At 39.1% G+C, this 14,817-nt stretch overlaps 1 long non-coding RNA gene across 1 annotated transcript; it reads left to right on the top strand.

Annotated features, from left to right (window-relative positions):
- Positions 1–9,804: 9,804 nt before the first annotated feature.
- Positions 9,805–10,622, top strand: LOC140360378 (uncharacterized). Its single transcript, XR_011926917.1, has 3 exons — positions 9,805–9,863; positions 9,985–10,040; positions 10,249–10,622. It is a non-coding gene; the product is annotated as an uncharacterized lncRNA (long non-coding RNA).
- The last annotated feature ends 4,195 nt before the right edge of the window (positions 10,623–14,817 follow it).

Genomic DNA, 14,817 nt, shown 5'->3' on the forward strand with positions numbered 1-14,817 from the left:
GGGAGAATGGCTTGAGCAGATCCCAGGAAAGACATCGGAAATCTCAGTCCAGAAAAGTGCCGTGCTAGGAACAGCAAAGCAGAACCCTCAGGCTCCCAAGTCTCTGGTAGAGGACCCGAGCTTGAAAGAGGACCACCCGCGGAGGGTGAGGTGAGAGTTGAGTTGTTTTTATATTTATATATATAAAATGGCTGAAAAGTTGGTGAATATTGGCAGGAACTGGAACATGCTGTTGCATTCGCCAATCCAGAGCATCCCAAACATCCTCAATGGGTGACATGTCCAGTGAGTACAACCAGGACCATGTTTGCAGCTTCCAGGACCTGTCTACAGATCCTTGCAACGTGGGGCTGTTCATTAGCATGCTGCAACATGAGGTGAAATTTGTGGATGAATGAACAATAATGACGGATTTGTGAACAATAGTTGAGCAAAATAGGTCTTTTGTATATTAGGGGTGTGCCAAAATATCAATATGGCGATATATTAGGATATTTACTCCTGCAATCAATTCTTGATGCGTTCTTGTCAAGTTTTGATCTTTTAACGTAAAAAGCCGCTATAAATGGCTCTCACTTCTTTGGGGTTAGCTAGGGGAGATTGGCTGTGGGCGGAAGAAGAAGCCGTACACGGATACAGAAATGGCGGAGTCAGATGAGGAAAACAAAAGTGAGACGCACCAGCAACATTTAAGTCCAAAGTGGACTTAAATGTTCAGCACAGATGGGACAAAGCTCGAAAAGGACTATGCAATGTGCAAGAACTGCTTTTCAAAAGTTCGGTACACGGGAAACAAGACCAACATGCACAGTCACCTTTCGCGGCATCACCCGCAGCTGTTTGAGAAAGGCTCAAAGGGACCCCCAAACTGGAAGCCCGGGGTATACTCCCCTTTCCAGGCAAAGCTGTCACCTTCTTCTGCAAGGGCAAAATCAATCACAAATGGGATCGCTGTTTACATGTGTGGGACTCCGTCCGTACAGCGAGGTGGAGGGGCTCCGCTTTTTGCTGCGAATTTTAGAGCCACACTTAGACAATCCCTCTCAGAAATACTTCCTGCGACCAGACCGGAGCTAAAGTTGAGTCTGCACTAGAATTGGCAGAAAGAGTGGAGCTCATTTGTGACGGGTGGGGCCACCTAGTCCTACATGACGTTCATGGTGCACGCATAGTATTGTTTACACTGAGAGTTCTCTACTGCAATATTACACCCAAATGGTGTCAAGTATGTTGTCAAAGACGGTATAAATGATTGCACCACATAAAAAACTGTATGTTTAGTTATTTGCAGCTAATAGTAAAAAATAGGAAATAATTATTGTGCTGGTGTGGGCTGACAAATCACTGTGATGAGCTCAGTTAAAACTCAAAGAAGAGTCGTTGTTTAATTGATAGTAGTTAAATGATGGCTTTTCTTCACAGTTTGATTGCCAGAGGGTATATTATGCGGGTGTGTGTGGTCTTATATCACGCACACACTGCTAGACTGGGGAGGCAAACGAACTGCTAATTTAAACTGTAAACTTATATAAACTTAGATGGTGAACCCCGACGCATCAAACTCTTTCTTCTCTCTCTCCCTCTTGCACACTGCTCCGCTCGCCGGTGGTCTAGGCTCCTCCTTAAAGGGCCAGCGTGACAGTCTCTCATGGAGCCTTTTTAACATATGTGACTGAGCACCGTAAAAGCCGTTACAAGTCGGCCCCGACCAAACTGAAAAAAAAAGGTTTTAGCTTTTTTTTCCCCAAATTTGTGATTTTCGTTTTTTTGCATTATGTGAAAGTTGAAGTTATGAATGAGCCCCTGTGTGCTTCAGATAACACTATTGGTTGTCTTAAACGTATACATTAAGCTGTTAAAAATGGGTCTTTTTCGGGTCTTTTTCCAGCGCTCAATGTTGTTATTTTTTGACCAATCAGCTTTGGAAGCACATGGCTACTTATTCAGCAGCAGCTACGTGTTCCTCGGAGACATTTCATTCATTTCTCCAGATTTTCTCCAGAGCTTATGATTCTTCCACTACTATATCTATCAAATGCCACAGACGAAAAGAAAGTGCCCCGGTCCTCATGGCGTGAGTCACAAGATACAATCCCTGCTATGTTGTGTTGTTTGTTCCTGCGCTAGCTCGTGGCTAACTTGGCTAGCTCGTTGTTCTCGGCCTCTGTGGCTTATTTTTCGGTGTTGTTTTGTATTTCTTGACCCGTGGATTGTGTGGGACGTGCGGGGTGTGCTTTTATGGTTGTTTGGTGTTGGTTTTCATGATTTTTTTTGTCACTTTTGCCGCTGAGTTTGGCATGTTCCACCCGAGCCGAACGGAGCTAAGCTAACCTATGCTAAGCTGTGAGATCTGCAGCACTGGACCCCTGCATTGCATTGCAACGGAACTGAGGTACATTTACTCTTAAGGATTGCTTTAACGCTGTGTTTCATGGTGGTCTGGTGTTAGTTTTTGTGATTTTCGTCACTTTTGCCTCGGGCACCGGAGCAGACGGCGCTAAGCTATGCTATGCTATACTGTTTCAGCTCCAGGCTTTTGTCAGCCCCGGCCTCTGCAGCGTATATTTTTTGGGGTTGTTCTGTATGTCTTAACCATGGATGTATTATATTATGGTCTTGACCCGTGTATTATGGTGTTTTATGGTGTTAGTTTTCGTGACTTTCGTCACTTTTCGGAGAATACACTGGAGTCGGACGAAGCTAAGGCGCTGCTTCAGGCTGTTGTTCAATCAATAAAACAACACTACTCTTGAGTCTTCAGTGACAGCTGTAGGGGGAAGGTGGTGTCAGTGTGACAGGGGGGAGGGATTATCTCAATGAGATGCAAATGAGCCCCCCTGTGACTCTGGGCTCACTCAGGTGAGAATCTTTATAGGCAGTTTTTTCAGTAAGAGGAATTCAGAGTTGCATACATTCAAATGACCACAACTTACTCAAATATGATCAGATGTGCATGAGTACATCATTGCATAGCTTTGAATTCACTTTCAGAATCTGTGAATAACTCAAAATATCTCCGGGTAGACTTGTAACTGGTTTATCCAGTCAGTCACATATAGAGGAAATGCAGTGCCGTCACGTGGCTCAGAGTATTGCCGCCATTGTGGACGGCAAGAAAGACAAGCACGCACGTACACACGCCAGAAAGGTCGCAGATTTCGGCTAATATTGAAGTCATCCTGGACCCAAATGGTAAATCTTGCTGTGCAATTGGATGCACCATCAGGAAACAACAGACGGAGTTTGTTGACACGATTGTTTAGTGTTGTTGATCAGGTAATTGTATATATCCGGGTACCCCAAATTGGGCAGCGTCACTTTTACTGCCGAAGATCCACGACTCGCTGAAAACACTGGCTGTAACATCGCTTTCGACAGGGAGTACGTGTTTGGGCGTCCTATCTCACGAACCTTCGATAAATAATGCTCTTTATGAGGGACTGACAACCTCGCAGCATATTCAGAAAGTCCATAGTTTGAAGAAAGTTCCGACATCACAGTGCGTGTACGTGTATCCGTGTGGTTTTGCAGTCCACAATGGTGGCGCTACTCTGAATCACGTGACCAGGGACGTCAGGCACATTTCCTCTATAGGAGTGTCTACAGAACCGCAACGCACGGCCGAAACTGCATGGGTTTTTTGTCCCGCGGCTCCTGAAACTACGGGGCTATTTGACCGCGCCGGGTTAGGGTTAAGGTTAGGGTTAAGGTTAAGGTTAGGGTTAGGGTTAGGGTTAGGGTTTGCCATGAGGCTATATGGCCGTGCCGCGGCTCCTGAAACTGCTAGGCTATTTGACAGCGCCGCGGCTCTGCAGTCACAGCCTTTCCTCTATAGGATACAAGTTGTTTATTGGCTCGAACCATGGAATGGAATGGAATGGAATGCAAGAAGACCCCTGGTTTCTTATTATAAGTATTCATGGTTCTCTGCCACAACTCGGGCATTTTTGACCCCCTGAACATCGATGAAAAGTCACACATGGGGACATAGACGTCTCATCCCCATTTAATGCTGTACTATCCTGTCTATTAAAGCCAAAAGAAAATATAAAAATAAAAATGGGAACAAAAACAAGTTATATTTTTGATCACTATAGTTCACCTGCATATGTGCAGTGCTTTCAATACATACATTAATTTTAAGATGCTAAAGCAAACTAGTCAAGAGTATGCTTTACAGGTTCTCAAGAGCATGTTCAAAAGCCAATAGATATGTATATGTATCAGGAGAAATCAGGCCTTTTGCCTCTCCTGCTCTCACTGCACCTGGAGTACACAACATGAACATCTTTTTCATCCATCTTAAACCATAGATTGACAGTATCTATTGCATTTGTACATTCATATATTCATATAAATGCACCCCTATTATTTCCCTGATGGAATGACATGTTGGACTGGCTGATATCTCGGTTCTGATTGTGGCTCTCAAAAAGTGACCCTCATATAGATGCAAATACTTCAAACATGCATCTGTTTGCTACGATTGAGACTTAGAAAAGAGAATGAACAGAAAATGAAAATTGCAAGGAATTCCACAATGGCTGACCAGAAAAAAGAGGCTTTAGATTTTGTTTCCCCTGTTGGAAAAATTGTCAGCTACATTTGATCCATCTGGAAAGACAATGTGGCATCTGGACACAGCAATGACTTCAATTAATTCAAGCATATTTTATCATGTACTATAATTTGGTAGGTCTGGATCATTGGAATACACTGAAGAAACATGCCTAGCCCCTCCCTCCAGAACATGAAAACGATTTTAGATTTTTGTGTGTTTGTTTTTGATGTTTTACTCCTTAAAAACAGATACTAAAAAAATATATATACAATAAAAAAAAATAAAACATTTTTTTAACCCACGCACTATCTTTGAGGGTAACTCAAGAAAAGTTGCTTCAAAAAGGGATAGAAATCGCTAACGTTCTGTAATCTCCCAAACAAGAGTATAAAGATATATTACTGCACTGTTGCGGTTAATTTTATACTCGCACATCTCACATTTTGTGCAATACTTGAACCTCAACCACCCATACTTACAGGCACATTTTAGCATATTCCTAAAGCATTGTGTACAGATTTGGGCATAACACATTAGCTGGTAACGCATCATAGTACTCAAATTACTTTTTTAGGGTAATGAGGAACCCATGTAATATAGTATAAGTAACACTTTAGGTCTCATCTCCTCACCACTCCCAGAGCAAGGTTTGTTTCCCAGCTGCTGAGTAGAGAGAGCACTAAACACTTGCCATGTGGTGAGCATACAACTAGTGACTGGGAGCCTTGTCCTGAAGAGAAATAACCTTTCACAAGCAAGTTTTGAAATGTAGGGTAAATGAGATATGGTGAGCTTGATTCAATTAATCTACAGTGCTAAAACGAACGCTTTCAGCAGTTGTTGTTGTTGTTGTTGTTGTTGTTGTTGTTGTTTTATGGCGGTTGGCATCCAAGTGTTGCATTACCGCCAGACTTTATTCCTCAGACTTTGTCGTAGTCCTCAGACTCTGTCGTAGTCCGTAAAAGTACTCCTTCCATTGCTTTGGTGTTACAAAGCCCATGAGGTCATGATATGTCTTTGTGACTAGAATAGTTGTTGTTGTTTCAGAGACCAACCGGCTTTATTCCAGGGAGACCCTTCTTCATCTTCCTCTCCTTCTTTGACGTTCGGTGCTTCCACCGTACAGCTTCATTCTTTAGGCTTCATTCTATAGGCTTTAATATTTCCACTGATGTCGCTGCTTGGTAGCCGTGCGTCTACGAGACTGGACGAGGACAGGAGACCACCCCCACCCAGCATCAGTGCTCTCAATCCACTCATTTTGTTTAAAGTTCTCTGCTTAGGTGATGTCATCATCTCAGTGTCATCATGACGTCAAGTCTTGGGTCAAGTTTTTAGTAAAAAGTTGTATTATTAAGTTGTCTTTGTACTGCTTTTGTATAGGCAGCGTGATCTATGATTACTATGGCGCCACCTTGACCCTTGATGACTATGGAGCTGTTCATTTTGATCAGGTTTAATTCCAGTTGTTAGATTGGGTATGTCGCTTTTTAGTGTCGCTTTTGTTGTGTGGATTGCACAATGCCGTGAGTTTGAATCTGGCTTCGACAATTGTTCGACAACATGTACTTTCCCAGTTTCATTGCCTTTTTCACAGTGTCCTAAAAAGAAAAGGGTTTGAACATATGGAGGTCCAGATATAAACATTAATATTTGTATTCACTTTTTTTATTTTTTTTATTTTCAATTATGTACTTTTTTTGTTCTCCATATAATTAAGCCAGTACAGGTGAATTAAAAATTGGAATTAAGCCCTGGACATGATACTGAGGATAGAAGGTTAGTTTGTGTGGCTGTAAATGAAAACAAGGTTAATGTATTCCACTTCTATTGTCCAGGCTGGAGGACAGGCCACCAGCCGTGACCAGAGGCAGAAAGACAAGAAATCTAACGGCCCTGTGATGTGGAGGCAGTGTGTAATACAAGATGAAACAGGCGAGGAGATGTGTTCCCCGTGCTCTTTGGTAATGACTCCTGAAGCATGGCGGAACTACTTTACACCTGGGTTATGGCCCTCATCCCCACAGTGAAATTAAATGGACACAGTCAGTGGCCTGTGTCCCCTGCTCCTCACATCTACTGCTCCCCTGAGTATGGTGTAAGGGTTGTACTCAGTTACATTTACTTTGAAAAATAGATTGTACTTCTCAGATTATTTTTCCGGCACCATGATTTTATTCCTTCTTGAGGTATATTTGACAGTGTAAAGTCTCTTTGATCCCCCAGACCAATTTGAAAAGGTGTAATAACTTTTTGTGTGTCTCGTCATCCGTAAAATAAATAAAGTTTTCTCATAAGTAAAATGTATATTGTACCTGAATTATACATTGTCTCATAAAACCAATCTCAGCCATTCAAGTATTGTGTCGCTGTGAGACATGGCTAATGTTAAACATGAAAGTATTTCCAGTTTATAGTTTTTCTCTACACCTCTAGACCACATTTTATTTATTTATTTATATATATATATATATATATATATATATATATATATATATATATATATTTATATATATATATTGTCAGATGCATTACTGTAAATATATATTAATGTTTGCTAGCTTTGTTTTGCTAAGCATGTGGGCCTAACATATACCGTAAGTTAGCCCCAGGAGAAATAAGGTGGTTCATCATAATATCAAGTCAGCGTTATAAGAACTTCTTGCACTGCTCTTTCAGATGTGTTTTCATTCAATTCAATACAATTTTGCGGGTCTATCTTTTTAAAATTTGAGATTTTGTGCATCATTATTTAAAGGTTTGTTTTTCCATGCAAAAAACTTAATGCATTTGTTACATCTAGATTAGATTAATGTAACTCCCTGCTCAAAGTGTGTACTAAATGCTCTATTCAAAAACTGGTTTGAAACTCTTTGCTCTCAAAATGCTGGACTTCTGGTGGTCCCAAGAGTCTCTAAAAGCACAGTAGGAGGTAGAGCGTTTAGCTACCAAGCTCCTGTGTTATAGAATCAGCTCCTGTCCATGCTAAAGAGACACAGTCTCTTCATTTAAGACCAGGCTTTAAAGTTCCACTTTGAAATGGCTTATGGTCAGGCCAGTTTAGGAACAGAAATAAAAACCTACAGTTTCAGCTACGCTGCCCTAGGAGCAACTATGCTGGGGGAAGTATGGCAGATTGAGCACTATCCTCTGCTTCCTCCAAATTTTCCCATTAACATAATTTAATATTTTAGTTCACCTGTATCTGTTCATTGCTGTTCACAAGTTTTTACTGGGTGCATACCTATTTTCCCCGGCACCTATGTTCCTTACCTTTTGCCCCGTATAACCTATAGTAGACCTAATGAGAAACTTATAACCAGTTTTTACTTATTAATTCAAATACTTCCTAATAACTGGTTATCATCTATCTGGAATATATTTATGTTTAAATACGGTCATATCTAACACAAAAGATCATATATATAGGTGGCAAAATGTGCATTATTTTCTCTTGCCATACTAAGCTAGACAATAATAAACAACATTATACACCCACATGGAGAATTTAAAAAAAAAAATTCACCCAAGTGGAGACATAATGCAAGCATTATTTTTATTTATACAGGGAAAACCCAATGAGAAAAACTCTTTTTCATGGGTACCCTGTTAAAAACAAAAAATATAGATTAAACAAACAAACAAACACAAACAAACAAACAAACAAACACACACACAGGATATCCAAATAAAACATTGAATAAAACTATCAATAATGCAATCAATGAAATGAACAAATAAATGAAAACACATAAGATAAAATGATATAAAACAAGAGCACCGGCACGGCGTAGTTCTTAACCAGTACTTCAATATCATTAAAAGGCATAACATTATTATTTTAAAAGTCTCAGTGTTTTTCACAGGGAGCAAAGTTGTTGAAAGCCTTTTGTAAAATAAACATTTCCTGAGACCTCAAGCGGTGAATACCTAATTTGATGATACAGTAAACATGATAAATAATCAGGAAAAATGCTGACAATGCAATTGAAAAGTTAATTTAGCGGAATTTGACCACATCAGTACTATCTAACAACTAATCCTCACCTGCTGGATCTCACCATGGATGTATTATAATATCTGGATAGGGTACGCCCCCTCTGCCTCTGGCTCCAAATTGAGTAGTGGCCACTTCGCAGAATGCAGCCTTTTGGTCGGACCATTTCAGGAGTTCGGCCTCTAAAATTACCAAACATGCTAAATTGTTTTTAGTCTAAAAATAAAATAGAAGGAATTTCACTCTTCAACTGTTTCTAAAATACTTAAAAAATACAATTTAACCTCCCGGTGAACGGTGTACGCGCACCGAGCGCGCACGTGACCCTCATGAACGAGCCTCGGGAGAACATGTGACGGAAACTAAACACAAGCAGAAGAAAGTGACCAGACGAGACCACGAGACACGTAAGTTGTGTTTGTATGTCATTCCTCACGTTTCACACATCGTTCCATATGAAGTATAAAACAACGATTACACAGTTAACACAAGTTAACACAAGTTAACACGAGCTAACACAAGCTAACACGAGCTAACGTAAGCTAAAGTTTAGCTACACAAAGATGCAATAACACGTCACGATGGCTCGTGCTTCTGCAAATAAATAACTAATTATTTCTCTTACTAAATGTTCTATTAGACAAGAGGTTATGCACAGATCAAGGAAAACTAGAGAAAGAAGGGAAATAAAGTGATGTTTGTATGATGTGCTATAAAAAACTACCAATAATTCAAATATAACCTGCTATAATGGGTCATATCTTACATATATAAATGTAAAGGTAAATGTAAAGGTGTTTAAAAGTGACAGTCCTGTACTTACAGGGGTTGAGACGACATTTGAGGTTTTATTACATATTTAATAATGAAGTGTGCTGTGTTTAAATAAAGCACACGCTTGTTTTCTATAGGAATGTCATGGATTTACTTCCATGGAATATGTAGAGATTTAGCAAACATGCGAGTTATGTTCTAACTTCTAAGGTTTAAACTTATGCATAAATAAATGACTTTTGGTTCTAGCTTTAAAAAATAATGTGAAAAGAGGAACTTTTGTGTTACAGAGCAAAATGTAAATCTGTCAATAACATATTCCAGCTTTTCTCTGTTAAATGTGCAGAATATATCAATGTTCTAATGAGTATCTTTCTCATCTTCAGAGTGCTGACCAGTGAGTTTAGTCTGTCTGTGCTGTCCAGAGCTCTACAGGTCACTACAGGTCACTGCAGGTCACTACAGGTCACTGCAGGTCACTGCAGACACAGAGTCATCTCAAGTAAACTCCTGACGACTCCAAAGCAAAAGGTATTTTAATAATAACTTCTGCCTCGACTAAAAGTAAACAGTGTAGAATCAGTATTTTGAATTTATAAAATGTCTGTTTTGTTATGACCAAAAAAACTAAATGATAATTGTTCTTCAAAAGAGCCACTGATGTGTCACATGTGTCTGTGAAGCAGCTTCAGGACAAACATGTGAAGTGTATGTTCTATGACTTGTATAATCTAAACATGTGAAGTGTATGTTCTATGACTTGTATAATCTAAACATATGAAGTGTATGTTATATGACTTGTATAATCTAAAACATATGAAGTGTATGTTATATGACTTGTATAATCTAAAACATATGAAGTGTATGTTATATGACTTGTATAATCTAAAGCTGTGACATGTTCTGTTTGTCTCAGTCATACGATGGAGCTGAACGGTGCAGTTACTGAGGTACAGAAGACTGCGTAGCCATGGAAACAAAGTCTTGTTAAATACTGAGATATTCAGTATTTAACGCAATAATGTCACATTCATGTGCATATAACTGATGTAAAAAGAGTGTTTATTTTACCATTATTATTAGTATTATTTTGTCTTACGCTGTTTTTATTTTATCTTTATTTCCCCCTCCATTCTTTATTAAGGTATGAGAGGTTCTGTCTATAGGAGTTTTTGTTTATAAGAGTTCTTCTATTAAGATCGATCTATTAAGAGTGTTTTTTAAACTTCCTATAAGTTTTCTGTCCTTTTCCTCTGTATCTACTGTGTTGCAACAACAAAATTTCCTCATGTGTGGACAATAAAGGAATATCTTATTTTATTCAGTTTGTTCTATTTTACTTATACAGGTTGTTTTATCATTGTTAATATTTTTATGTTGCACTGAATCACCAAAGCAAGTTCCACTGTTTGTGAATTCTGTTCTTTGACAATGGAATAAACCTTTTCTGATCATATTAATGATGATAATAATAATGAACATTACACAGACTCCAAAACCCCTTAATAAGGGACTCCCACATTGTAGCTTTAAAACTCATTGGAGCTTTAAAACTCAACTAAAACTGGCTAAAATCAATTTATCATTTGTAGTTATAATCAGATTTGCATTTATTGAACAAGTTCATTCATGTTCATTATTTGTATTAAATACATTAATAAACAAATGTGTTTTGTATTTATTAAAGATTGACATGATAAAAAAAACGACACAAAAGGAAACTGAATATAATTAAATACTGCTTAACTCAATTATGTAACAGAATCGATGATTATATTTTATATTTCTTCTCATCTGATTAAAAAAAATGCATATTGGCCAAATTATATTATGTAAATAAATAACTGAAAAGTTAATAACAAAATAAATACCCAAACCAAAAACTACAGAAAATGATGAGGACGTTATTCCACCTCTAAATGTAATTCATTGTCATTAAACCAGACTTTTTATCTTAACACTTCTTTATAATTCTCTTAAATATCAGAGCTTTACAACATGATACATGTATATTTATAGATGGATATAACAATTCATCATTATACGTTACGTAAACAGAATATTTCAAGCCGAATTAATCCAAAAGTCCGTGTTGACTTCTCAGTCTTTCACGCTGCTGTGACGTGCGCGCTCCCGACGCCAAAGCCTCACGGCGATGACGTCACAAAAGTGGGAGGAGATATACCACTGTTCAGGAAGTAATGCGGAACTAAAAAACTTTTTTGGAACCATGCGCCAATGAGCAGCTCCATAGGTTTCAATGGCGGCCATCTTGGCTTCCGGGGGCTTGGATCTCACCAGTAGTAGATGCTGCTGCTGTGTATAAAACACAAAGTACATTCCTTTTGTAGCTATTAAATGCGTTGTGCTTTTTGTGTGCTTTATTATTACAAGTATTTATAATAGTATGGACATTATGATAAATAAACTACAGATTATAGCAGTAGATTATTTATGTAATATTTTCAAATTGAATGCATACAAAAACATTCTTCATTGAGAGGTAAATAAGACACCAAAGGCTCATCTGTTGCAGCTCCTACATGTGCATGTTGTGGTTCAAGATATTTTCTCAGGGCACAGGACAAATACTAAAAACATTAACAGTACAGCAATTTGCAGTGAGTAAGTCAATGAGATAATATATGTAAATTGAAGTAATTAAACAGCAAAGATAGCTTTGATTGCTCTGTTGTTGCACAGTGAAAGGAGTCAACAAGCATAACAAAGCTAACACTAGTTAAATGTTAAATTAATTATTAAGACAATGACATACGTCTACTTTGGCCCGTTTTTCCTTCTCCTCCCTCCGTCGCTTTTTGAAAGCAGCACCTGACGGTTTAGATGGCCTTTTCAGTGTAAAGGCTTTTAACAAAAAACACATTACAACAACATGACGTCGTCCATTAAGCCGTATAAACCACTGGGAAGATGTGGAGATGGAATACCTAATGCCCGCTCTATTGCAAATAATAATTCGCTCTCAATGACCTGTTTACACGGGAAAGCTTGTACTAATATTCATTAGGGAGACATGGCAGAGGGATTGACTAATTATGCTCTGCCCTGTTGGCTGCTCTGCTATTGGAAATCCCCTGCCGCAGCGGTGGAGGCCTCGCTGATGTGACATGGGACACATATGCAGAATGATTGACAGTGAACACTCCAGGTTTGTAGCACAATTAATGAAAGTTGGCTCCTCCGACACGTTTTATTTCTTTTTGATTTATCGTCCCCCAGGCCCTGATGTTGTCTTTTTAAATGATTTCGATGCATTTTTATCATCTATAATAAAACTGGAAAAAGTTTTCATACTTGTAATTTCCACATTTACGTCAACACCTCTAGCTCAGCAATAGAACTATGACCGAAATGTTTAACTTTAAGCAACATGTACTGGGCCCCACTCTGGACACAGTATTGTTGGCCTACATCAGTGGTCCCCAAACTTTTTGACTGGAGGGCCACATTGGGTTCTAAAATTTGGCCGAGGGGCCGGACCAGTAAAATATGGTGTGTTTGTGTGAACTAATGAATTACTATAAATTACACGCAAGATTTGACCTGTAACTTGTAACAAAGCAACAAATGCAAGGCTCAATGTACAAATTGTTTTCCAAATGCATTAATTAATGATTAATTATCTACTGTCTTCTACTGTCCACAAGAGTCTTCTACTGTCCACAAGAGTCTTCTACTGTCCACAAGAGTCTTCTTCAGTGTGTCAAACACTTACGCTTCCTGCTTGATTGGCCCCGGTGGCCGTTTGTGGTGAATTTTATTTTCTGCGCGCCAAAGATTTTCTTGTGCGCGCACTAAGTGCGAGCAGTGCACTGTGTGCGAGCAATTCCCTCTAAGCTGCGCACTGCTCGCAACTGCGCAGCTGCGCAGCTTAGAGGGACCAGTGTTCTTGGGGAAATGTGGGCATTACAGGCGAATGGTAAAATGAACGGCCAGCCACAGTATCGTGAGTTTGAATCCCGACTACGACATTTGCCGCATGTCCTCCTTTCTCTCTCATCATACCCCTTTCTTTCGTTCTCATTCCATCTACTGTCTAATAAAGAAAAAAATTCGGATTGAAAGGCCCAACGGGCCGGATGTGGCCCGCGGGCCGTAGTTTGGGGACCACTGACCTACATATTGCTAATTTGTGTGGAGCATGTCCATTTGAGTGGTTATAGCAGTTAGTTTGACTCGAATATCTCTCTTGAGCGTAGGTCGACATCCTTTACGGCTAAGAGAAGGATTATCACAGCTTTATTTTTTTGATCCGTGTGCTCAATGTGATGGTACATGTCTTCTTGTCCTAGTTTAACAGTCACTGTGGCTTCATTCTAGATAAAGTAAATCTTAAATCTAATTATGCAATAAGATCGCTTGTCCCTGGTTCAGTGAAAAGTGCTGAATTTTAGGAGACTTTGTTGTCAAACGGAGTGCCTGTGGAAAACCTCAAAGTTGAATGTTCACAGACTGTATCTAAAGTACTTTACAATTTAAACCTAAACAATTATATGGATGAGGATGAATCAAAGTACCTTTTTTAAATTGATAGCTTGCAATCAGAAAAATCCAAAAGTACTATTTGATACCATTAGTTCTATTTTGTCCCCTGCTGGCTCTGCTGCTCCTGAGTTTTTGGTCTCTGAACAAAGTCAGAGACACAAAAGGCAAAATACCACAATCATCTCATGGTTGAGATGATTATCGTCCTGAAGCCTGTACTTAAAATCATCAAAATCAACATCGAACAAAATTAACTTAACTTTAATAGTAGAAAAAGCTTCAGTTGTAGTCATCTGGACTCAGTTTGAAAAATTAGACGTTTCGACTCTCATCCAAGAGTAATTGTCAATAAAAGAATTTAGATAGAGAACTCCGATATTAATACTGTTCTGTGGTAAGACCCACCCATTGGGCGGAGCCTTCCTGAAGTAGAAAGAGTTGTTTGTTTCAACAGAATTGTATTTCTTCAGAAGAAATACAAGTTCAGGACCTCAGAGTGCCGTGCATCTCCATCTTGAAGCCTCTAATCACTCGTTTGAAGACGGTGAGGTGAAGGTTTTAAGCAGGGAGAAAAGATGGTTTGAAAGAGGAGTCAAGGAAGCTATTTTTGTTAAAAAAGAAAGACCTTCTTTAAACAGAAATGGAGGGCTAAGGTTTAATCTTACTGTTATTTATAATGGGTTACTGAACCCCTGGAAAGGTAGAGGACCAGGACAAGGACATTCGGATGCTAATCAGGTACTCAGGGTGGTTGAGCCAGGGTCTCACAAAGACAAAGAGGATTCTAATAGCCCATTAAGATTCTGAATAGGCTACCTCGGTAGATACAAGGGGCGAGTTTCTGTTGAAACAAACAACTCTTTCTACTTCAGGAAGGCTCCGCCCAATGGGTGGGTCTTACCACAGAACAGTATTAATATCGGAGTTCTCGATCTAAATTCTTTTATTGACAATGACTCTTGGATGAGAGTCGAAACGT

This window comes from Eucyclogobius newberryi, unplaced genomic scaffold (genome assembly GCF_026437365.1).
Source record: "Eucyclogobius newberryi isolate DKJ021-1_F unplaced genomic scaffold, fEucNew1.0.hap1 SCAF_15, whole genome shotgun sequence".
Lineage (NCBI taxonomy): Eukaryota > Metazoa > Chordata > Actinopteri > Gobiiformes > Gobiidae > Eucyclogobius > Eucyclogobius newberryi.